The 24,980-nt window shown below is 42.1% G+C and overlaps 1 long non-coding RNA gene across 1 annotated transcript in view; it reads right to left on the bottom strand.

Annotated features, from left to right (window-relative positions):
• Positions 1–5,702: 5,702 nt before the first annotated feature.
• LOC117364039 overlaps positions 5,703–24,980 on the bottom strand; it is a 28,057-nt gene continuing 8,779 nt past the window's right edge. The window contains exons 3-4 of the long non-coding RNA XR_004540172.1: positions 11,112–11,166; positions 5,703–6,297 (exon numbers count right to left, since the gene is read on the bottom strand). This is a non-coding gene — a long non-coding RNA (uncharacterized LOC117364039). The remainder of the gene's footprint in view (positions 6,298–11,111; positions 11,167–24,980) is intronic.

The following is a 24,980-nucleotide window of genomic DNA, read 5'->3' as shown; positions in this document are numbered from 1 at the left end:
TAGTGTCTATTTCATTCTCTGTCCTTCTACACCAGCATTATTCAAAGCAAAGCTTGCGGGTCAGTGGTTGTGGCCATTCATACTCTGATTCTTCCCTCTTTCCTTAAAGAATGACATGAAGATGGTTTCCCGCGGTTATCCGCGGGGACGGGAACGGTGATGAATTTTGTCACCGTGTCATTCTCTACTGTCTAGGTAGAAGGGCTATAAATGTTACTTTTTGGTACTGAAATTGCTAGCAACTTTAAAGAGGGGTGAAGAGCTTATGTGCATGACAGAAAAGCGGGACTTGGGTGTGATTGTATGTGATGATCTTAAGGTGGCTAAACAGATTGAAAAGGTGATGGCGAAAGCTAGAAGGATGCTAGGTTGCACAAGGAGAGATATGGCTAGTAGGAAAAAGGAGGTATTGATGACTCTGGTGAGACCTCATTTAGAATATTGTGTACAATTCTGGAGGCCACACCTTCAAAAAAATATAAAAAGGATGGAGTCGGTCCAGAGGAAGGCTACTAAAATGGTGTGTGGTCTTTGTGATAAGATCTCAATCTGTATACTTTGGAGGAAAGGCGGGAGAGGGGAGATATGATAGAGACGTTTAAATACCTACGTGATGTAAATACGCATGATCCGAGTCTCTCATTTGAAAGGAAGCTCTGGAATGAGAGGGCATAGGATGAAGTCAAGAAGAGATAGGCTCAGGAGTACCATATACCATATACCATGTATAGGCCACAGGAAATGCCGATTTAGGTTTTAAAACTCTTAGATAAGCTGCCCCATGTTACTAGCCACGGCTTATCTGAGAGTTTTAAAACCTACATCGGTCTATACAATGAGGTGGCCTATACATCCCCTCCCTCCAAGTAAATACCTCTGGTCGGCTGCCTCCTGCAATGTCACGGCTATGGTGCAGGGCAAGAGCGATCTTTTCAGCATCTAGCCGGCCCTGCGTTGCTTCCTCAATGCCTGCGTCAGTTCTCGTGGGACTCGCGAGAACTGACGCAGGCATTGAGGAAGCAGCGCAGGGCCGGCTGGATGCTGAAAAGTTCGCTCCAGCCTTGCACTGCAGGCCACGACATTGCAGGAGGCAGCTGTCAGCCGTCCAGAAGGGAAGTACAGGTATGGGGGACACTGTGGCTGATCTACTAATGGGCTTTAGATAGGAAGCTGCACCCCATTGCAGGAGATTGTAAAACCCATGTATAACAACCAGAGACTACAAGTTATTCAGAAAAGAAATAAAAACCATACTCTTCTAAGAAATTTCCTGAATAAGTCTTAACATCACAAATACCTCCTTCCTCCTGTCTTCTTCCTGACTCTGAAACTACCTGCCCTATTCTTTACCTTCACTAGTCATGACCACTGATCTCCTTTTGTAACAGACCAACCATAAATCTTTTGTAATCTGCCTTGAGCCGCAATGTAATGGCGGAATAGAAATCTCTAATGTAATGTAATAGGCCGCAGCCTATACATGAGAAAATACGGTAATCTAAGGACATACTTTTTTTTACAGAAAGAGTGATAGATGCATGGAACAGTCTTCCGGAAGAGGTAGCGGAGACAGAGACTGTCAGACACAAAGGGCTCCTTTTACGAAGGTGCGTGTTTTTAGCGCACACACAAGATTAGCACGTGCTATAGCGTGCGCTAGCCGAAAAATTACTGCCTGCTTAAAAGGCGCACGCGCTAAAACCACTAGCGCCCCTTTGTAAAAGGAGCCCAAAGTGTGGGATAGGCACGTGGGATCTCTTAGAGAGGAAGAGATAATGGTTACTGCGGATGGGCAGACTGGATGGGCCATGTGGCCTTTATCTGTTTATCATGTTTCTATGTTTATGCTTCTAAATATTCAGGGCTACAAAACATCTATACCTGCCATTTTACAAAGCGCTTGAAATATAAACTCTCTGAAATATATCTAACATTTTATATATTTTACAAAGCCAGCAGCTTCTCGAGCTCAGTATTGAAAGGTGAGCCAGAGTTGTTTAGGTTGCATAACAATCTTTTTATGCCAATTTCTTTTTCTGATTTGATATCCTTTATCATGCCATACAGTGAGAGACTAGAGAAACTGGGTCTCTTCTCCCTTGAAAAGAGGAGACAGAGAGGAGACATGATCGAAACATTCAAAATACTGAAGGGAATAGACTTAGTAGATAATAACAGACTGTTCACACTCTCCAAGATAGAAAGAACGAGAGGGCACTCTACTAAAGTTAAAAGGGGATAGATTCTGTACAAACGTAGGGAAGTTCCTTCTTCACACAGAGAGTGGTGGAGCCCTGGAACGCTCTTCCAGAGTCTGTTGTAGGGGAAAACCCTCCAGGGTTTCAAGACTAAGCTGGACTAAGTTCCTGCTAAAACTAGGACGTACACAGGTGAGGCTGGAACTCCTTTTAGAGCAACTGGTCTTTGACCCGGAGGCCGGGTCGTTGAGCGGACTGCTGGCACGATGGACCACTGGTCTGACCCAGCTGCAGCAATACTTATGTATCTTATGCCTTTGATTATGGCATATTGTCACAACCCTAGCCCTAAAGCTCGGCTTGTGCCAGGGAAGTCATCTGCTAACCCCAAGATTACACTAAAGAGGGCCAATCAATGTGACCAGGTAAACTCTAATACTCAGCCAGGATCAGAGTTTCATTTGAGACACCAGGTTACTGAGCCCTGGGGAGGGGAGGAGGAATATGAGAATAGCCCAGAGCAGCAGGAGGTGTACCACATAAAGGAACAGCCTAGGAAACGAGCTCCTAGGGCAGGTAGTGCACAGCTACAAGCACTGATTAAAGCCCCAAGGAAAACCCAGTGTAGGCAGCAAGCTGCCCTTCCCCCTTTCAGGTTAGGGTGTGGTCAGCTGCACGCTTTAGAGGCTGCACTAAGGAAGACTAAGTCAGTCTACCCTGGGTCAGCCCAGGAAGGAGGATCTCAGGACCGGTCTCCTGAAGCTGCCCAAAGCCAGGACATTGAGATGTCGGAGGCAGCCTCTGTCCCTGAAGCCAGCCAATCAGCCAACCCTGAACCCATGGAGTTTCTGGATACTGCCATGGAATTAGAAGACACATTAATGGATGAAAGTTAAGTGCAATAACTTTACTTTTGCTTTTTGGTGTCTAAACTTTTGGATGCTTTGTGGTTTGCCTGGGGAATACCTGCAAACACAAAGGTGCAGCTAAGTGAACTGTGCTATACTCACAGCTGCGTGGTTGCCTGATTTTGGACTTTAAAGCAAGGTGTATGTGGTGGGGCAAGTTTTTAAGTCTTACCTTTTTGCGGGTGGTTGGAGACTTATTTTTGCTGATCGTATAAAGGACTAGTAGTTGGGAGAATCCACCATTCATCCTAGGGTTGGGATTGTGGGGCCAAGTTTGGCAAGCTGATTTGAGGTGGATTCGGCTACTTCCTTTCCCCACCAGCGTGCCTAACTGGTGGGGCCGGCCGGTTGCAAACCAGGCCACTGCAGCATTGCTCGCAGGGATTGAGACAATCTTGAGAAAGACTCTTACAAACCTGGACAATTATTGGGACTTTGTGGTTTTTTTTTGGTAGCCCAGACATTGGTCTTGATAGGACTGAACTTCTGTGGATTGTTTGTGGACTTACTGTTTTGTACTGACCAGAAGGTGAGGGCTGTATTTTAAAGCCCAGGTTTTATTTTTTGCCTTTTTCATTCATGTTTCTTTAAAGGGGAAAGTCCCACCAGGGATAAAGTGTTTCCTAGTCAATAAAGGGAGACACCACTGACTGAAATACCTTTATTGAACCTGACTAAGTTTTTTTTTTGCTTATTAACCAGCAGGACCTCCAACATCTCTTGGAGGCACGTGGGAATCGGTCGTGGCTGAGTGGTGAATAGGGGCCTAAGCTTGAGCCCGTCACCGGCAACGCCACAATATGGACTTTGTTTCATTTCTGTGCGAGTAAAGGTTAAAAAAAAAAAAAAAAAAATCCAGGAAAAGTTGTCTGCTCAATATTTTGCCTGGCTGCAAGGGTGATTAGAGCAAGGAACCCCGGCAATGGCGTGGTGAAGGTGAGAGGTGCCCTTCCCCCTCCCTCTTCTCCACCACCACCCACCCCATCTGCTCCTACCCCCTCCCGCCGCACGCATGGGCACCCTTTACCTTCCCCCGTACCTTTTTCACAGTCGTGGCACGAGCAGCAATTCCAACCTGCTGTTTGATGCCGGCGTTGGCTCTTCCTCTGATGTCATTTCCTAGGCGCTGGTCCAGGAAGGGACGTCAGAAGCATAGCCAGTGCTGGCGCGAGCAGCAGGGTTGGGATTGCTGCTTATGCTGAAAATGTTAAAAATGTATAGGGGAAGGGAGCGACGTGTGCGCACGGTAGTGGGGGGTGGGGAAAGATGGGGCAGAGAGGAGGGCGATGCATAGTTAAAACTGCATGAGACACTCGCGCGCAGACAAATCCGGGCCGACAATTGCGCGCAGGACATCAGCGTGACGGATTTAAACTCAATTTGAAAGTGCTCCGAGGGGGGTTGTGTGTGTGGGGAACTACCGCACTTAACTTAATAGTGTTGGAGCTGCCGTTGGGGGAGGTATTGTGGGGGGAACCCCCATTACAGATAAAACAGGCTTTTCCCCTATTTTTTAGGGGAAAAGTTCAGTTTCTTCTGTAATGTGTGTGTGGGGGTTTCCCCCCAACAGCAGTGCCAACACTTCTAAGTTAAATGCAGTGGTTCCCCCCCACACACACACCCTCGGAGCACTTTCAAATTGAGTTTAAATCTGGCACTCTGATGTCCTGCGCGTGATTGTCGACCCGGCTTTGTCTGCGCACGATTGTCTCGCACGGTTTTGACATGTCACCGAGGAGGGCAGGTTTTGGCGGACCGCCCCCGTCCCCTCCTTTCTACACCACTTACCCCAGGGTATCATGTCCAGGGCCTTAACCACTAACCTACTCCTCTATTCAACTGCAAGGTTCAAAACATTTTATTCTGTTTGGTGCAATACAGTATTTTTCTCATTGATAAGCTTTACACTTTACCTGTAGACTATTTTTGAATTTGCTGATTATGTACTATACTGTATTTTCATAAGTAATTTTAAAAAAATCAAGTACCTGTTGTGGTTTTCATTGGATTTCAGGAACAACAGACCTTCAGAGCAATGGATACTTCCACCCTCCATAGGGTCCTTCTAAGGTACAGCACACACAACCACACACTGTTCTTAATGTGGCCATACATCATTCCTGAATCTGCTGCAGGAGAAGTGTAGGAGTCTATGCCACTGGAAATACTGCCACAACAACATTCTTAAGTACGAGTCGTACTTATGTTGGGCGTCTGTAACTCAGGGACTGTCTGTACTTATAAACCACCTATCAAAGTTATCTAAGTGGTTTACAATCAGGTTCTCAAGCATTTTCCCTATCTGATCCAGTGGGCTCACAATCTATCTAACGTACCTAGGGCAATTGAGGACTGAGTGACATGCCCAGGGTCACAAGGAGCAGTGTGGGATTTAAACCCACAACCTTAGGGTGCAGAGGCTGTTGATCTAATCTCTACGCCACTTTTTCTTGTTTCATTCATTTGATTTTATGATATTTTGTTTGCCTTAATGGACACCACATCAAGCAAGCTTATTCAAAATCCTAAGAAAAACTGTTCCATCACAAGAAAAATATCTTCAACAGATTAAGACAAAATCTTAGTACTACGCAAGATGGGGATTTTATCCCTTTATTTCATTCTTATTTCTCATTAAAAAAAGAATCCAACATATACAGCCACAACACTGAAGAGAAATATCAACATGATATACATATAAATTCAAACTTCTTGCCAGCAAAACCCAACTAGCTTTCCCATCTTAATGGAACTGTACAATACAGAGGGCAGTTTTTCTTTACTTTCTACTAGAACATCGAACAGTACATCATTTTGGAATACATGACATATAAGGGAATAAAACACATTGTTTTATATATCTAGCCACTTTTTCTAGATTTTTCTACATAGTGGAACATTTCATTTTTGCTTAAACATTGTCAGATATTGCAAAATCATGCTGCTCATAGAGGCTAGATTTCTCTTGCTCACCAGTTTGCTACGATCCCGTTTCCCAAAGCGAAGTCCAAAGGGATTAAAGTTAAACTTATTCCTCGTAAACCGAAGCCCGCATGAGATCTGACTTTCAATCTTACTTTCTTGGACAAAATAACAGAGGCTGGAATTTTCTTTAGAATTTATGTTTTTTTCTCCATTGCTTATTACTTGAGAAAAATTGTTCGTGGCTTGTGTCTTGCTGGTTGGCTGAACTATACATGAAGTAGAGAATTAAAACATTTATTATTGTCACCTGAATGTTGATAAGGTACACAGATGATATACAAGTTAAATACAGAAAAGACTAAACACATGGTTAATTCCTATTATAAATCTTTAATGTACTAAGAATGTTCTATTAATATCATATTTATTTCTGTATTATAAATGATGTATAATATGCAGTAGTAGTAAACTGAAAATGGAAAGTCTGTTCTAAAATCACTTGCTAATAACAATGGAGAAGTGAAATATTCTGGTTCAGGGACAGACATTGAACAAAGTTGCTAAAGAACATTTTGTAACTAAATATATATATTTTTTTTGGGGGGGTTAGATCTAATAATTATAGAAGGCTTATTCTATATAAAACATTGACATTGGAAGTCAGACGTTCAGGCTTCAACATGCAAATTCCAGTGATATTTTACAAAAGGCTCCACTGAACTTGAGCCTTTTGTAAAATACCTTTAATGACATGCTGGTGTGCATGTGCATTTTATCAAGATGCACAACAGCAGCCATTTTATACAGTACATACTTGTAGAAAAAAATAAGTGACTCAAATCCAACAGCTTCATGTGGAAATAGACAATTTCATAACTTTCATATATGTGATGCTGCTTCAACATGTAGCTTTTATATGCAAAAATTATTCCTACTTCTGGGAGATTCCTGCTAGTGGTCACCGGTACCATTTTGGATTATGATGTCAGCAAGGGCAGGCATGACTGGGAATTGTTCCGACCCACTCTAGGCAGTAGGGATATTTGCAGCAAGGTAGCCTTGAGGGACATTTGAGAGGGCCTGGAGAAGGGCTACAACAAGGGGGGGGGTCACTTTAGCAGTTTTGCCCACTAGAGGAGGCCATAGTGGTTGGAAGGGGTCATCATTGGGAGAAGTGGCAAAGTGGGAAGAATAAGAGCAATGGATCTGGGGAGAGCTCATAAGGGAACACCTGTCCAGCAGGTTAATTTTGGGCTAATGGCCACTTTACATCAGGGCCCAAGTCATGGCTTTGTGACCCACTGCTCCAAGGCTAATAGATTAATGCTGCTTGGGAGTTGCATCAACCCATGTAAACAACCCCTTGCTTTTATGCACCAGGAAAATTATGCGAACCCTAAAAGAATTTATTCTACCAGAACTTTATCTCACAAAAAATAGAGCAAACTGAGAACTACAACAGATGCCTTAATCTCAGAGTCCTAAATTGTCCTAAAATTCAATCAATGACTCCTGTTGAAGTCTTTAAAAAATACTTGGTTGAAAATTTGAATTTTTCCTTGGACCTAATTCCACCTTTAAATAAAATGTATTATCTACCTTCTAAAAGTATGGAAACAGGTGTTCTTATAAATCAAGTTGCTCCCCCTGAAGGTGATTTACATAACCTTACAGCAATTCTTGAAGACTCGATGTCAGATATTAAGGAGAGAGCTACTCTACTGGTTAATTTTGTGTTTGTAATGAGATTCTATTTTTAAAAATGTGGTTCTCTTTTTTTTGTGGTCAGCAGGTATGGATTTACCCGGAAGTAACAAAATCCACTCAAACAAGACGTAAAGAATTTATTTTAATGAGGGAGGAAACAAAGAAATTAGGTGCCTCATTTTTGTTGGCATACCCTTGTAAGTTTGTCATTAAATATTTGGGTTTAACGTACTTTTTTTTCCAGCCTGAACACCTATGATCATTTTTGGACATTAAGAACCTATCCAGTGCAGTGGTTAGAAGCACAGAATAAAATGCTGAGGGATTAAAAGCCGTTTAAGCCTTTTTTTATGTTAAAATATACTTCATGTTATTCTCTCTTTAATTTCTAGACACCACCACTCTATATTTTGGGGGTCTAAGGAAGAATCTAAGATATTACTGTTTTCTTCTTTTCTTTTTTCTCTTTTTCAATATGTTTCATGATTCTACATTGCTTTAACAAATAGTTGTACTTGTAACATATGTATAATTGAATTAAAAAAAAAGGGATATATTCTGTCAACACCTCTCCACTGTACAGAAAACACTATCACTAAACGCTGGAGACTAGAGAATGACACAGTGGCGGTTTACCCACGGCTACTGCGTTTAGCCGTGGGTAACCCGCCAAAAACGGGGAATGAAAATTAGCAGCCTCTGCGGGGACGGGGACAAGGCCATCACCGCCCCGTGGAGCGGTGAATGGTCTTGTCACCGCAGTGAGGCATAAAGGATCGTGCGGTCCCCGCAGCACCCACTCGCCCACCCGCACGCCGGCTCGATTGTTTAACCAGCTTCCTCTCTCCACCTCACCTTAGTTTGCCGGCTTTCTTTTTCGGCGACCGGAACGCTTTCAAAAGAGCCGCGCACGCGCGGCTGCTCAGTATTCAATCTTCTGCTCTGACCCAACCGGAAACAGGAAGTTGCAGCAGAGCAGAAGATTGAACTTTGAGCAGCCGTGCATGCGCGGCTCTTTGAAAGCGTGCCGGTCACCGAAAAAGAAAACCGGCAAACTAAGGAGAGCTGGAGAGCAGTAGCGTACCAAGGGGGGGGAGGGGCGAAAAAGGTAATGGTGCCAGGCCTTGGAGCACCGAGGCAGACCGCTTCTCCCCCCCCCAAGTGAACCTTTCCGACCCTCCCAGCGAAAGCAGCAAACCTCCCTCCAGTAGCGTCGGCTTTCTCCTCCCTCTGCCGCATCACTAATGACGTCATCAGTGACGCGGCATATGGAGGAGAAAGCCGCGAAGGAGGTTTGCTGCTCTCGCTGGGAGGGTCGGAAAGGTTCATGGAGGGGGGGAGATAGGAGGGCCAGCGGGGGTTCGGCTGGGAGGGGGGAGAAGCGGTCTGCCTCGTGCTCCATTACCTTCTTCGGGCAGCAGCAGCGTTTACAATTCGCTGCTGTTACCGGCTTCAGGCCTTGTTCTCTGTCGGGTCCTGCCTACTTCCTGTTTTCATGAAGACAGAACCCGATAGAGAGGAAGGCCTGAAGCGGGCAACAGCAGTGAATTGTGAATGCTGCTGCTGCCCGATGAAGTTCAGGATATCAGGACATCGGGGAAGGAGCAGGGAGAAATCGGCTGCTGGCTTGGGGGTGAGGGTAGGAAAGAATAGTGGAAGTGGAGAAATTGGCACGATGGCATGTGGGGGGCTAGGGGGAGAGAGAAAGAAAGGAAAATATAAAGAGGGGGGGGCCAGGGGGAGAGAGAAAGAAAGGCAGAAATAAAGAGGGAAGCCAGGGGGAGAGAGAAAGAAAGAGGGGGGGGGGGGCAGGAGAAGAAAGAAGGACCAGAGACTCATGAAATCACCAGACAAAAAGATAGGAAAAATGATTTTATTTTCAACTTAGTGATCAAAATGTGTCCGTTTTGAGAATTTATATCTGCTGTCTATATTTTGCACTATGGCCCACTAAAACGCAATAGCAGTTTTTAGCGCAGGGAGCCTATGAGCGTCGAGAACAGCATGGGGCATTCAGCGCAGCTCCCTGCACTAAAAACCACTATCACAGTTTAGTAAAAAGGGAGGGGGAATATTTGTCTATTTTTGTATAGTTGTTACTGAGGTGACATTGCATAAAGTCATCTGCCTTGACCTCTTTGAAAACCCGCGGAATATAAATGATAATTAACATTTTCTCTGCGTACATCGTGCTTTGTGTTTTTAAAATTTTATTGTTGGTTGATCATTTTGACTTGGCCACAAAGGTAAGGGGGAGGGAGGGAGGGGAGCTGCTGAAAGACATCTAGTAATCCTTGCAGGCTTGACTGTGCAGGGAATTATTTTTGTAAAATCATGTTTTGTTATGTGACTGGCATTATCTAGACTTTAATTTCTATGAATGAATAGAATGAAAATGATATAAAATTACTTGCTTGCGGAGACCGCGTGTTCCGGCTCACACAAGGAAGGAGGGGGTGAAAGGGAAAAAGTTTCTCTTCCTTGGAAATAGATTCTGAAGTGATCTCATCAAAGAAGACCAGCACCAAATGTACAAGAAATCCCTTAAACAATGTCAAAAGAGCCCAAAATAGAAAACTGCTACTGCCTTGAGACTCCATTATTGAAGGAATCAACTTGAAATCACAGAAGAGACAGGAAAAGGTTAAATGCCTCATGGAATCCTCAGGTACAAAATAGTAAGAATTATAAAATTGATGTCATTATCCATCTGGAAAAAAAGGCGTACTAGAAATAATGCCTCAGCAATACAATTTTCAGAAGTTCTATTTGCTCATGGTAAGGGAGAAGAGAGACTGCTAGTAATGGTGGGGGGACTGATAGAAGATATGAAAGAAGGGTGGTAGAAAGGAACAGATGGTAAAGGAGGGAGGGAAGGGTGGTGGTGGAAAGAAATAGAACAGACATTGAAAGAGGGTAGAGAGGAACAGACCCTGAAAGGAAATGTGGAAGGCAGAGTGGGGAGAAGACGCTGGAAGGGAAGAACACAGATGCCAGACTATGGGGGAGCGGAGGGAAGAAGATGGGTGCTAGATGGGGACGGTGACGGGGCGGTGAATGGGATGGCAGTGGCGGTGACGAGGCGGTGAAAGGGGTGACGGTGATGGGGCGGTGAAGGGAACGGCGGTGACGGGGCGGTGCAGAGGATGGTGGGCCGGGAACGGTGCAGTGACGGGGACAGATTTTTTCCCGTGTCATTCTCTACTGGAGACATAAGAAAAAGCCTCAGTTCCAATGAGCCTACTCCAATCTGGCTCTACTTAAAGTACATTACCGGCATAAAGAACATTCGGGTCTCTGTAGCGCAGGGGAGAACGCTCAACTTCAGTTCTAAACAAAAAGGAATCAAAGGTTAATTGTAACTAGGACTGACCGTTTCATGGTATTATCCCCACTTCTTCAGGGCCATGATAACCAGTGAACACAACCTGCAATAAATAACGTTCAGTGTAAATGAGCAGCTATAGGTAATTATCACACAAACTTTTAAGCTAGAAAAACTTGTTTTATTAAAAATTTGATAAAACGCTTAACATAACATTTCAAAGCGTTGTACAGTTAAAATCAGAAACAAAAGAAAAAAAAACCAGTACGAAAACAGACTTACTGGGGGGGGGGGGGAGAAAGGGAAAAATTACAATTCTTAAAAAAAAAATAAAAACAGAGGAAAGAAACGAAGGGAAAGGACTGGGAAAAATTTTAAAATTGAGAAAAGATGAAGATAAATTAAGAAGGCGTGGGATACATCAATAGTATGCATCTTTAAAAAACAAAAACTAAGTAAATCAAGAGGCGGGGGGAGTGCTGCTTTATGCTTATCAGCAGATCTGCCACTGCCATCATAATATTGTTTTTTTTAATATCTTTTTAGTGAAATCAGAAGTCCAAACCCTACTCCAAGGAGGAGAGTGTGGCATAGTGGTTAGAGCTTACTCATAACACTGATTCTTTTTTGTATAGAACTGAAGTTGAGCGTTCTCCACCGCGCTACATAGACCCGAACGTTTTTTATGCCAAAGATGTACTTTGAGTTGAACCAGATTCGAATAGGCTCACTGGAACTGAGGCTTTTTCTTTTGTTGTCTCCAGAGTTTAGTGACAGTGCTTTTTTGTACAGTGGAGAGGTGTTGACAGAGTGTTTTTTCCTCTCCTCCTCCTTTAGCTTTTTGTGCTTGTCATCCTTAAAGAATAGCACTTAAGCCCAAATTCTGTAACCGGCGCCTAATGTTAGGCACCTATTTTGGAGGCACCCGACTAGATAGAGGCCCATCTAAATTGAATAACGTTCAATTAAGCTTTTTAATCAGCACTGACTAAAACATAGGCGCCTATCAAGAAAGCGCGATTTTGTAACAAGGCGCCTCTAAAAATTTAGGCGGCCTTCAAAAAAATAGGTGCCATGCATGTTAGGTGCCTTGTTACAGTATCGCTGCTCTCAAGCGTGCTTAAGCGCTTGCAAGGGCACCTATGTTTTAGTTGTGCCTAGAGCTGGCCTATTTCTTGGGCGCCTCCACAATAAGTGCCGCTCATGTGATTCATTACACAGCACCCAATTTTACTTGAATCGCGCTGAACGGTGCCTAATTTGCTGCCTAACTTTTGGGCGCTTCGTATAGAATTTGCCCTTTAGTCACTTTGCTGCCATTTACAAAAATTCTAGTATTCTGTACACACAGTGACCCTGATTCTATAAAGTCCTCCTAAAGTTCGGTACCTATATAGGCACTGAATCTATAAAACATAGGCACCCATTATAGAATTATGCTTAGTGTTACCTAAGCATGCTTAGGCGGTGCTCAGTGTCCTAACATTTAGGCATCCCTAACTTGAAAACATGCCCATAATCCGCTCCTAACCACACCCACTTTTAGTAAAGGCGCTTTGGTCTAGGTGCCTACTTTTTATAGCGTCAGGTTTTTCAACTTAGGCACCTAACTTGAGTAATAGGCTTAATCAGTGCTGATATTGGCACTCAACACCTCACAACTGGCTTTGATTGAATTGAAAGGCATCTATGTCAAACTCGATTCTGTAAAAAGTAGGCGCCTATCCCAAAGTGCCTACACTAAAAGTGGGCATGGTTAGGGGCAGATCCTGGGCGTGTTTTTGAGCTAGGTGCCTCTTAGGCGCCATTGGTCTCTAATTTCAGCACCTAACTTTAGACAAAGAAAACGCTGGAATAAACTGGAGACACCTAAATGTTAAGATGTTGAGTACCACTTAAGCATGCTAAGGTGACGCTAAGCATTATTCTATAATGGGCACCCAGGTTTTATAGAATCAGTGTTGATATCAACGCCTAACTGTAGGTGGACTTTGCAGAATCAGAGCCAATTAGCCTGTAAAACTAGGTCTTGAACCAATTTTATAAGGTCAATTTGAATGTAAGTGTCTTTACAGAATACTCCAACATAACAGATCTTAATCTACCTAGAATGGAGGAAAAAAGCCTCAGAGGTCCAGAGGTGAACAGCTATAACAGCACCTCATGTGTGAACTCAATATCTTTCATAGACACAAAAGAGCCTCCATATAACTAATCTAACTCAGCAAGTGATGCAACAAATGAATATAAATAATAAATCAGCACTTGTCTCGTGGCCCTAGCATAACCCTGCATTAGCAAACATAAGTCCCTGGTGCCTGTAAATGTTTGCACCTAACTATGACATTTACATGTAGACCTAAGTATTCCATAAGGTACCCAAATAAATGATGGCCCTACCTAAGGCCTGCCCATATTCCACCCAAATGAACACCCCTATGACAATTACATATTCTGCAGTCTGAGTGTGTAATTACAGAATACCAATTAAATTTGATCCTGACATTTATGCAGGTAAGCATACAAGGAGGAGAGTTTGGTGCAGTGGTTAAAGATACAGTCTCAGCACCCTGAGTTGTGGGTTCAAACTCACACTACCCCTTGGATCCCCCCATTGCCCCAGGTACATTAGATAGATTGTGAGCCCACCGAGACAGACAGGGAAAAATGCTTGAGTACCTGAATAAATTCATGTACACCATTCTGAGATCCCCTGGGAGAACAATATAGAAAATTGAATGAATGAATATACACTTATCCACATGGAAGGTTTTCATTTAATTTATACATCTAATCAATGTGTAAATTGAGATGACCTGTTATGGACCGAAGCTGTAAATGTATTAAGTCCATCTGAATATTGAAGTAAATAGTCCCTATTATATCATTATGTATCGGGTGAGAGCATTTTTTGCGCATATGGATCTTGTGCCTTGAAGCAGCCAGCAAACAGCCGCGAAACGATGGCCACCGTCGGGGGATCCTAAACTTTCTCAAGATAAACAGTTTATTGTCACTTCATTTAACATAAACAGTCTAATGACAGAGTTTCTGATGTCTACTGTTTTAAATTATAGTTTGAACAAATGTTGGATAAGTTAAGCTTGTCAGTTAAATGTGTGGTGAAGGGGGTTTTTTTTGCCAATGATTGATGGTATGAAGCAGAGCTAGAGAGTAGAGAATAACACGGTGGTTGTTACCCGCGGGTAGCCGCGGGTAACCCGCTGAAATGGGGAGAGAAAAATTAGTGGTCGCTGCGGGGACAGGAACAAGGCCATTCACCGCCCCGTGGAGCAGTGAATGGTCTTGTCTCCGCAGTGAAGCCAGCACGGATCACGTGGTCCAGCATCCCCATCCGATCGCCGCATCCTACGTCCTGCCATCTCCCTCCCTCCACCTCAACTTAGGTGCCGAATCCAATTTTAATTCTTCTTCTCCTAGCCGCACACTTTCAATAAGCCGCACGTGCATGGCTGCTTGAATTGTTGAATCTTCTCTGATGCAACCGGAAACAGGAAATTGGGTCAGAGGAGAAGATTCAACAGCTCAAGCAGCCACACATGTGGCTTATCGAAAGCGTGCGGCTGGGAGAAGAAGAATTAAAGTCGGACCGGTACCTAAGGTGAGGTGGAGGGAAGGAAGATGGCAGGACGCGGCGATCGGTCGGGAAGGGGCTTCTGGACCACGTGATCCATGATCGTGCATGTTCCCTCACATTAGGAAGGAGGGAGTGGACAGTAGTCGTGGGGATGGGGCAGGGATAGTGCTCACGAGAATGGGGATGGGGCAGGGACAGTGGTCACAGGGACGGGGCGGTGACAGGGATGGTGGTTGCAGGGATGGGGCGGTGACGGGGACAAATTTTTTCCCCGTGTCATTCTCTACTAGAGAGTTCAGCTCACATCATTTGGTACATTGGAAGTTGTTCTTTGTGTCATCTGAGGCTTTTTTTTTTTCCTTTGCTTAAGCTTTTCCTTAATTTTTTCAAGACAAAATTTCTTTGCAGGTATGCTAGATATGCTGGAGAGTTGTTCATTATAATAAAGACATACCTAAATCATTTTAGTGTTTGCAGTACACAAATTGCATTTTATGGAGCTACTTTCAAATAGTCTGCCTAGGAGTATAGTCCAAGGACACTTTGTACTCATTAACCTTCTACTTAATTGTCAAAGGGAAAGTACATTCATACTTTCTCTTTGGAAACTGTTCATGGGCACAGAACACCAGTGGACTTTGTTCTTGTTTCCGTGGATACATTTTGGATGGAACAATGTGTACAAACCCTAAAATAAAAATATACCCTTCCCAAAACAAGGAACCAGGAAAGAAGCCTCCACAAAATGCAGTTGAGTGTTTACACAGAAAACCAATGCAGGTAATCTTACCTACAGACCTATATAGGTGTGATAATCTTTATGGTTTTACATTTCTTTATTGGTAATTAGTATAAAATAATGAATTTCTTCAATTGCCAAAGTGTTCACATATACATAATAAACCAGCGAATGGTATTAAGAAACTATCCCCCTCCTGTACTAACATGTAGTGCGGGTTTTAGCGCTGACGGTGGTGGTAATTGCTCCAACACTCATAGAATTCCTATATGTGTTGGAGCAGTTACCGCCGCTGCTGGCGCTAAAACCCGTGCCACATGTTAGTAAAGGAGGGGGTATTAAAAACAAGAAATAAAAGGGAGGATACCGTAATTATTTCCACTCAAACCACACATACAGTCCAAAAAATGGAATAAAAATAAGCATGTTGAATAATGTCCTAACTCAATTTGGAATTTATATTAGATTACAATCTCCATATAGGGTCTTTTACTAAGGCGCGCTGGCTGATTTAGCGCATGCTAAATGCTAACGCGCCCATTATATTCTATGGACGCGTTAGCATTGAATGCACGCTATATCGGCTAGCCTTAGGCCCTCTTTTACAAGGCGCGCTAAGCGTTTTAGTACAGATTTAATGTGCGCTAACTCGGCCATAGGATAACATGCACGCGATAGCGTTTAGCGCGTGTTTAGTGCGCGCTAATATTTAGCGTGCGCTAAAAAGCTTAGTGCACCTTTGTAAAACAGGGGGTTAGTAAAAGGCACCTTAGTAAAAGACCTCCATAGTGTTTCTGGGACTCACTATGGAGATTGTATTCCTACAAGGGAGAGTGTGGTACAGTGGTTAAAGCTACAGCCTCAGCTTCCTGAGGTTGTGAGTTTAAATCTACACTGCTCCTTGTGACCCTGGGCAAGTCACGTAATCTCCCCATTGCCCCAGATATATTAGATAGATTGTGAGCCCACCAGGACAGATAGGGAAAAAGGTTTGAGCACCTAAATACTATACATTCATATAAACTGTTCTGAGCTCCCCTGGGAGAGTGGTATAGAAAACTGAATAAATAAATAATGTGCCTAGATTGCATACAAAATAGTCTTCCCCAAGCATACCTGAAATTGGGGAAAATAGTCACAATATACGCTCAAAACAGATCCTGCTTATGATACTAGGGGGAGGGGGTTTCAGTTAGATAAATTCTCTGAATATTTTAATTGAATGATATTTTATTATTTATCTATTATTCAAATGGAAATATTCCCAAAAATAACTAGAGCACTGTACAGGATAAATCAATCAATATAAAAATATTTTAAAAATCTCCACACAGAAGACTGGCCTCCTCTTTTACCAACACCTATCATGGGTTTCGGCACTGGCAGTGGCGGTTACCACCGCTGCCAGCGCTAAAACTCACGCTATGCATTTATAAAAGGGTGGGGGGTTGAATAAATTTAATTGAATCAATATAGCTTGTTTACTCTTTCCAAAATAGTAGACTAGGGGGAATGCAATGAAGCTACTAAGTATGTTTACGTTTATAAAAATTTGATATTCTGCCAAATCTTGCAAAAGTTCCCCGTGGATTACATTACAATTGCATAAATAAAAACAGAAAAGAACTCCATAATATAAAGGAAAGACCTATTCTCATCATTCATGTCTAAGATACATTCAAGCCCATCCACACAATAAAATAAAATTAAATAGTAGGTCAGTACCGAGGGGCGCTAGTGAGCATTACAAGGAATGGCTGCATAGTGGCTGAGCTCTGCTGGGTAATATTTGAAAAGTCTCCAATTTGACTGTTCTCTGCATTTGGAAATACAAATACATACTTCCAACACCTATGCAAACATGGCTACAAGCAAAACGAACAAACGGAAGAGCGTAGATCCGGTCTCCCCACAGAAATCGGCAGCGAGCAAAATTGACTGTGAAACTGAGGCCTTGCACGTGGTCTTGGCGGAGCTACGCTCACTATGCAAACTGTTGCAGATAACTAAAGAAAACATGGATGAAATTATGTTTGATTTTACCTCGTTAAAGACGGAGATGGCAGTTTTCTGGTTGAGAGTAGATATTGCGGAACAAAGGGTGGAGACCAATACCAAGAACGTTAAGACACTTCAACGCCAAATAAAAAAAATTACACTCATTGAGCAGGAGCTAGAAAATGCACAGAGCCACTCCCGGAGCAACAACTTTTGCATCCTTGGAGTTCCAGAGGGTCATGAGGGGCACAATGTGATGGCTTTTGTGCAGGGCATGTTGCCTAAACTGCTTGATGTGGTCTTCAAGAATGAATTCGAAATTGACAGGGCCCATCATGCTCCAACACACAAGCAGGACTTAAACGCAAAATACCTTCGACCCATTGTGGTGCGCCTGTTACGCTATGCGCAGGTTATGGAGGTTATGCGCCAAGCAAAACTGAAATTCCCTTTAAAGTATGAAGGAAGTTCCCTGCTGATAGTTCTGGATCTCTCCAAAGCGACCGCTAAACGGCGAAAATTGTTGCTGGAATATCGCCCAAATTGAAATCCATTGGAGCAAAATATGGGATGTTCTACCCTGCTTTCCTAAGGGTAACCCATAATAACATAACAAAGAATTTTACTGACCTCATGAAACTGGCTGACTTTCTGGAGAAGCATGCCCCGAGTACTCTACTTGGGTGAGACTGCTATTTTTTTCCATGCTCTGCCAACGCTACACTGTTTTCCTTCTGTTCTGACCCTATTGAGGTTGTGGATTATGTGCACGCTTGTGATATTTAATTCTGATCAGTTATGATTATATTGTTAGCTGTACTGGCTTATTGTTATTTGGTATGCCATTGCATACTTATTGTGTTTCTTCTATTTCAGCTGTATTTTCACCTGCTATAATTGTCAACTTAACAAGGCCATTAGGCCTCCTATACATCCTGCGCTAGTTATTGTGCAATGTTTCCATAGTTGATGTCTTTCTATGGCTTATGTTTACCGAACTAAAGATTATATCTTTTTTTGTTTGCTTAGTTAGCTTGATAACTATTGCTTTCAATGCATTTGGTTCTCTGCTATATACTAAGATTTCTTCTGCTGCATTTCCCTATTCATGGAACAGCTTCCTTGGTGTCTTAATTTAATAGCAGGGCCAGCTCTGTCCCGGCTGCTGGTTGCTCTCTATCCCATCTTTACTCCTCATCTCGCTCTTTACCTTTATCTGAGCATTTTCTACTTTTTTGACCCTCTCTGTCTGCAACCCCTAATGCCTCACTGTCTCACTGTTAGGCTCAAATGTCTGCAGACTTATTCACTTTTACCTGATTGCTTATTAACTTTGCCTATGATTACTGCTGTAAATGACTGCCGATATCTACCGCTATGTTATGTATGTAATGTATACTTGAGCACTATTGCTTTATGTTCCTTTTTCTGTTGCTATGCAACATATATGATTGCTATCATCCTATTACAATATGTCATTGAAACTATGTTCATTAAATGTTAAAGGACTGAATGATCCCACTAAACAACTGAAAATCAAAGAATACATTAACAGACTGCAACCTGACAGTCTACCTTCAGGAATCTCATCTGTCAGCTACAGATGCTTCCAAATTTACTTTCCCATGGGCACTGCCAACTTTATACTCTCCTGTGATTGACAAACGGAATGGTGTTCTCACCATTATACGAAAGAGACCTGATGTTCATTTAGTCTCTCATAGTGCAGATACAGATGGTAGATGGGTAAGGGCTTTAGTCCAGGTCAGTGAGAAAAATTTTGCTTGTCTCAATCTATATAGTCCTAACCTTGATGACCCAGGTTTTTTTGATGCTATCTCTGATCACTTATCGACTACTGAAGATTATTGTTTCATCTTGGGAGGCGATTTCAACATGATCCAAGATCCTGGTATAGATAGGAAATCATGTACCCTATATAAAAAATCTAGGACATGGTATAAACTTCAGGACCTGATTACTAATTTTGATCTGATTGAACCATGGTAGATACAGCACCCTCGAGATCAATCCTTTTCCTTCTACTCCCCGACTCATGCTACATATTTACGCATTGATTTTTTCTTGATTAGCACATCGTTATGCACTTTCGTGGAATCCTCCAAAATTGAAGGAATTATAATATCGGACCATGCGGCAACAACACTATGTCTACATAAATTGTCTAGCTCCAGATATCAGAAACAATGGAAGTTCAATGGATCACTCTTACAAGAACTGGACTTTGTAGACCATATCAATATTGCAATTGATGATTTCTTCACTAATAATAAGGCCAGTGATACAAATGTTAAAAATACCTGGGACGCTTTTAAGGCATTTATTAGAGGCCGAATCATATTGTTCTCGACTTTTTGTTGAAAACAGAAATGGAAGAAAGTAGAGGACTTAGAAGATCATATCAAACAACTGGAAAGAGATCATATTCAATCTTCGTGCTCTCAGGGTACAACATAATCTGCTCACTAGTCAAGTAGTTTCTCATCAGCTGTTGTTGAAGAACGCCACTTACTATTTAGAGAACAATCGTTGCAGACACTCTTTAGCCCAAAATTATAAGGAAAATCTACCAAGACTTAAGAAGCTGCCCTAAATACACCTGATGGTTCTTCTACTACTGATGCTTCTACTATTGTATGTTTATTTCAAAAATTCTACTGTGACTTATATTCATCAGAGCTTGATGACACCGAATCAGCTAAGTCATTTCTGGAGACTTTACCACATAACACACTAACTGAGGAACATATTAAAACCCTTGCCCAGCCATTAACTGTCTCTGACGTCTCTACTTCAATTCATTCCCTGGCCAAAAAAAAGGCACCAGGTCCCGATGGGCTAAATGCTGAATTCTACCAAGTGTTTATGCCATGTCTTGTTCCTCATCTCCTTGACCTTAATTTAAATCTCATTCACAATGGCTGAGGTGAAGGGTCTTTTACGGAAGCAACCATCATAGTCCTTCCCAAACTTGGAAAAAATACCATGGATGTTAAGAACTACAGATTCCTATCGCTGATCAACACTGATGCAAAGATCTAAGCGAAAATCATAGCTTTCAGACTACAACTAATCTTGAATGACCTCATCGCCTCTGACCAGACTGGTTTTATGACTGGTCGCCTAGCCAGTGACAATACAAGATTCTTTGCAAATATTATTCATCAATCTGGTAAACATCTAACCCCAATGATAGCGATGGGTTTAGATGCAGAGAAGGCGTTTGACTGCCTTGAGTGGTCTTATATATTTCAAGTTTTAAACTGGTACCTTTTCCCGCCTTACTTCATATCGCTGGTTAAGGTACTTTATTCTAACCCGTCGACAAAACTCTATATTAACAATCTCTACTCATCACCATTGCAACTGGCTAGAGGCACCCGTCAGGGGTGCCCACTATCCCCATTAGTGTTTAATATCACCATGGAACCCCTATTGATTGCATTGAGAACCAATAAGAATATTACTGGATTTCGCACAGCTGATGTTGAAGTGAAACTGTCCGCTTATGCAGATGATGTACTCATCTATACTTCTCCATCGTCTATACCTCAGATTCTGGAAGTCATACAAGATTTTTCTAATGTCTCAGGTTATAAACTGAATCTGATGAAATCTGAGATCATGCCTATAAATTGTCCTGAAGTGGGCGAAGACATCAAAAAGTTAGGCTTTCTTTGGTCGCCTAACAAGATCAAATATCTTGGCATGTACTTTGGCCCCTCCTTGGAAGATACTATCAATTTTAATGTTGAATATCTTTTGGAAAAAATCAAATGCCTTACAGCCCAATGGACCCCACTCAAACTGTCCTGGTGGGGCCGCCTGGACACTATCAAAATGGTGATGACTTCTTAGTATAATTCCCTGTCTGTTCCCCCAACATACATTTAAAAAAATGGAAAACCTCTTGGTAAATTTTCTCTGGCTCAATAAAACTCCTTGGATTAGTTTCCACAAGCTTAAAGGTACCAAAAGTAATGGGAGAGTCTCTTTTCCGAGTCTACTCGACTATCATATGGCTTTTATATTACGACACGGGGCTAAATGGTATTTTTCTGAAAATGAGAGCTCACTACCACCAGGCACTTAGTTTAAATTAACTCCTGTCCGATGCAGTTGAGATATCTTCCTTCAATATGTAACCTGTCTACAAGGTCTGAACATCATATTATTATGTCTACTGTACTAGCTCTAAGAGAAGTGGATGGTTTTTCAGATGTCAAATAGGAAAATTCCTTATTAGCCCCCTTATGGAACAATCCTAAAATCCGAATACAAACAACCTGGTTTCATGGAAGTCATGGCAAAGCTGTGGTCTTTGGTACATTGGATGGTCAGCAATGGTACACTATGATAAAATCTGCAGAACCTATAACCTTCCACCATCCCAATTTTTTTGCTGGCTCCAGCTTGCCCATTCTATTAAAAAGGATGTACTACCTAGGTATTGCTATGAGTCACGCCCCTCTTTTAAATCTCTCTGTGACAGAATTATCTTCAAGCGACATGAAGCCTCGCAATGGTACAAGGTTCTTCAACTTCACAAATGCGTATCTGACTCCCCGCTGCATGAAGTATGGCACAAGGAGTTATACATGACATTTACAGATGACATATGGATCAATTTTTGGATCTCCGCTACTAAATCTTCTCCACTCTTCTTCATAGGCTTGCTAAACTGGGGTCTCAGTATCCTGATGTATGCTGGTCTTGCAATATGAATGGGGTCTTGCTTAAACATATGTTCTTTGACTGCTCTATGCTGCAGTCCTTCTGGAATCAAGCTTGGAGGATGATAACATCAGTATTACATATACATTATCCGTTATCCTTTGCTATTATTGTGTTTGGAGCCGGTGCTCTTTCCGCCCCCCTCACTGTTACCGCAGGCTCTTTTATTAAGAGGATTAATTACGATTGCACTCAAAGTAATCCTATCAAATTGGAAATCTCTAAATTCAGGGCTCCTTTTACAAAGCCGCGCTAGGGCCTTAACGCGCGGAATAGTGTGCGCTAAATTGCCGCACACGCTAGCCACTACCGCCTCCTTTGGGGCAGGCGGTAGATTTCTATCTAGCATGCACTATAGTGCATGCTAATCCAGTACGTGTGTTAAAACCGCTAGTGCGGCTTTGTAAATGGAGCCCTCAGTCTCCTACACTGCATGGTGGACTAATGTTTCTCTCAAGGTCAAATACGAATGTATTCATGCTGAAAAATTTGGCTCTATGGCCAAGTATCATGAGATTTGGAACCCACTACTAGAGTTCTGTAATGCTTGCAATAAGTGATCTGTGCGCTATTTTGTTTGATACATTGTTGTATACTGCCACCATTGGCTCGTTCTTTATTCTACCTTTCCATTATCTATTTTACAGTTGCTCACAATACCAAATTTAATGAAGTATATTACTTGCTATATTCCCTGCTGACATTATCTTCATTTCTTTTGTACGCTGTTTCCTAACCTTGCCTATTATATACCATTGATGTTTGGATTTACTCTTTATTGCTCAGACATTGGACATTTGTCTTATCTCTACTGTTGATGCTATTTGTGTTTTTATTTTTTCTTTTGTGTTTTGTTACTATATACCAATAAAACTTTTGAACACGCACACAAAAAAATAGTAGGTCAGTTGCCTGTGAACCTCGCGAAATAATAAATATGATCATTCGGAAAGGAATCAATCCCAAAACCCTGTTGAAAAAGTAGTAGATTTAAAACAAACCGGAGAAAATATTTCTTCTCACAACACGTAATTAAACTCTGGAATTCATTTCCAGAGAATGTGGTGAAATCAGTTAGCTGCAGGATTTAAAAAGGATTGGATAATCTCCTATAAGAGAAGTCCATAGGCCATTATTGAGATAGCTTGGGGAAATCCACTGCTTATTCCTAAGATAAGCAGCTTAAAATCTGTTTGATTACTTGGGATCTAGCTAATTACTTGGGATATGGGTTGGCCACTATTGGAAACAGGATACTGGGCTTGATGGGTCTTCAGTCTGTCCCAATATGGCAATTTTTATGTTATTATGTACAATGAACTTTCTTAGGGGCCCCAAGAGAGTTAAGCCTTTATCACAGCATGCACAAACAAGCTACTGCAGAAACACATTAAAGTCCCCTTTTACAAAACCATGGTAGTGATGCTGCTGTGGTACATGCACCGATGCTCATTCAATTTCTGTGGGCTTCGGTGTGTTTACAATGGCAGCATCGCTACCGCAGCTTTATAAAGGGGGCCCCAAAGCATTTTGTGATTTTGCCTGTTTATGCATGATAACCCAGAAATCTGCTAGACATAAAGCTTTTTTAAAAAAAATTTAGCACCCAGTTCCTGGATTAAACTTCCGAATAACATAGGTCTTAAATTGAATTTTAAAGCATTTAAGACTCTTTTAAAGACTTTCTTTGTTTAAATTAGATTTAGGTTTGGATATTCCTAAAAATGATCACATTTATTAATAAGATATACAGGAATCTTTATATGGAGTGGTTTTGTGAAGGTATGCAGGTAAAACCTTTTTTTCCCCTCTTTACTTTGTATGATTGTGTAGGGTTTTCCTATATATAAAGGAGTTCCTTTCTTTTATTACTTATGTGTTTTTTTAAAATATGAGCTGCTGAGAACTGTTGTAAGCTTCAGCAGGATATCAAATTTTAATAAACATAAACATTACCAATTAAAAAAAAATATTTTTCAAAGGAGACATGTCGGCCTCAATTCTATAAATGGTATCTAAAAGATAGGCGCTGAGGAGTGAACATAAAAACATAAGAATTGCCGCTGCTGGGTCAGACCAGTGGTCCATCACGCCCAGCAGTCCGCTCACGTGACGGCCCTTAGGTCATAGACCAGTGCCTTATTTGAGTCTAGCCTTACCTGCGTACATTCTGGTTGAACAGGAACTTGTCTAATTTTGTCTTGAATCCCTGGAGGGTGTTTTCCCCTATGACAGCCTGGAGAGCGTTCCAGTTTTCCACCACTCTCTGGGTGAAGAAGAACTTGCTTACATTTGTACGGAATCTATCCCCTTTCAATTTTAGAGAGTGCCCTCTCGTTTTCTCCACCTTGGAGAGGGTGAACAACCTGTCTTTATTTACTAAGTCTATTCCCTTCAGTATCTTGAATGTTTCGATCTTGTCCCCTCTCAGCCTCCTCTTTTCAAGGGAGAAGAGGCCCAGTTTCTCTAATCTCTCACATAGCACTAGTCAGTTTTTAGTTAGATGTCATTTATATTACTGTGCACGGCATAAATAGGGAGCACCTAAGACGTTGACGCCTACTGGCACCTAAGTCCAATTTAAGCGCTGTTAGGCACAATTCTAGGTAGGGGTTTTCTTGGCCTAAATACTGGTGCCTAAGTCCAGTTTAGGCATCTACAAGGAAAACACGCCCAAGATCTGCCCTTAACCATGCCCACTTTCTGATGGGTACCTCCTGTTAGGCGCCTACCTAGTTAGGTGTCTAACAATTCATTTTAATTTAAGCTAAATACTGAGCCAATTAAGCTTGTTATCAGCGCTGATTAAGCTAATTGAATAATGAAG

This window comes from Geotrypetes seraphini, chromosome 7, assembly GCF_902459505.1.
Source record: "Geotrypetes seraphini chromosome 7, aGeoSer1.1, whole genome shotgun sequence".
Lineage (NCBI taxonomy): Eukaryota > Metazoa > Chordata > Amphibia > Gymnophiona > Dermophiidae > Geotrypetes > Geotrypetes seraphini.
This window is presented reverse-complemented; position numbering and strand designations above follow the sequence as displayed.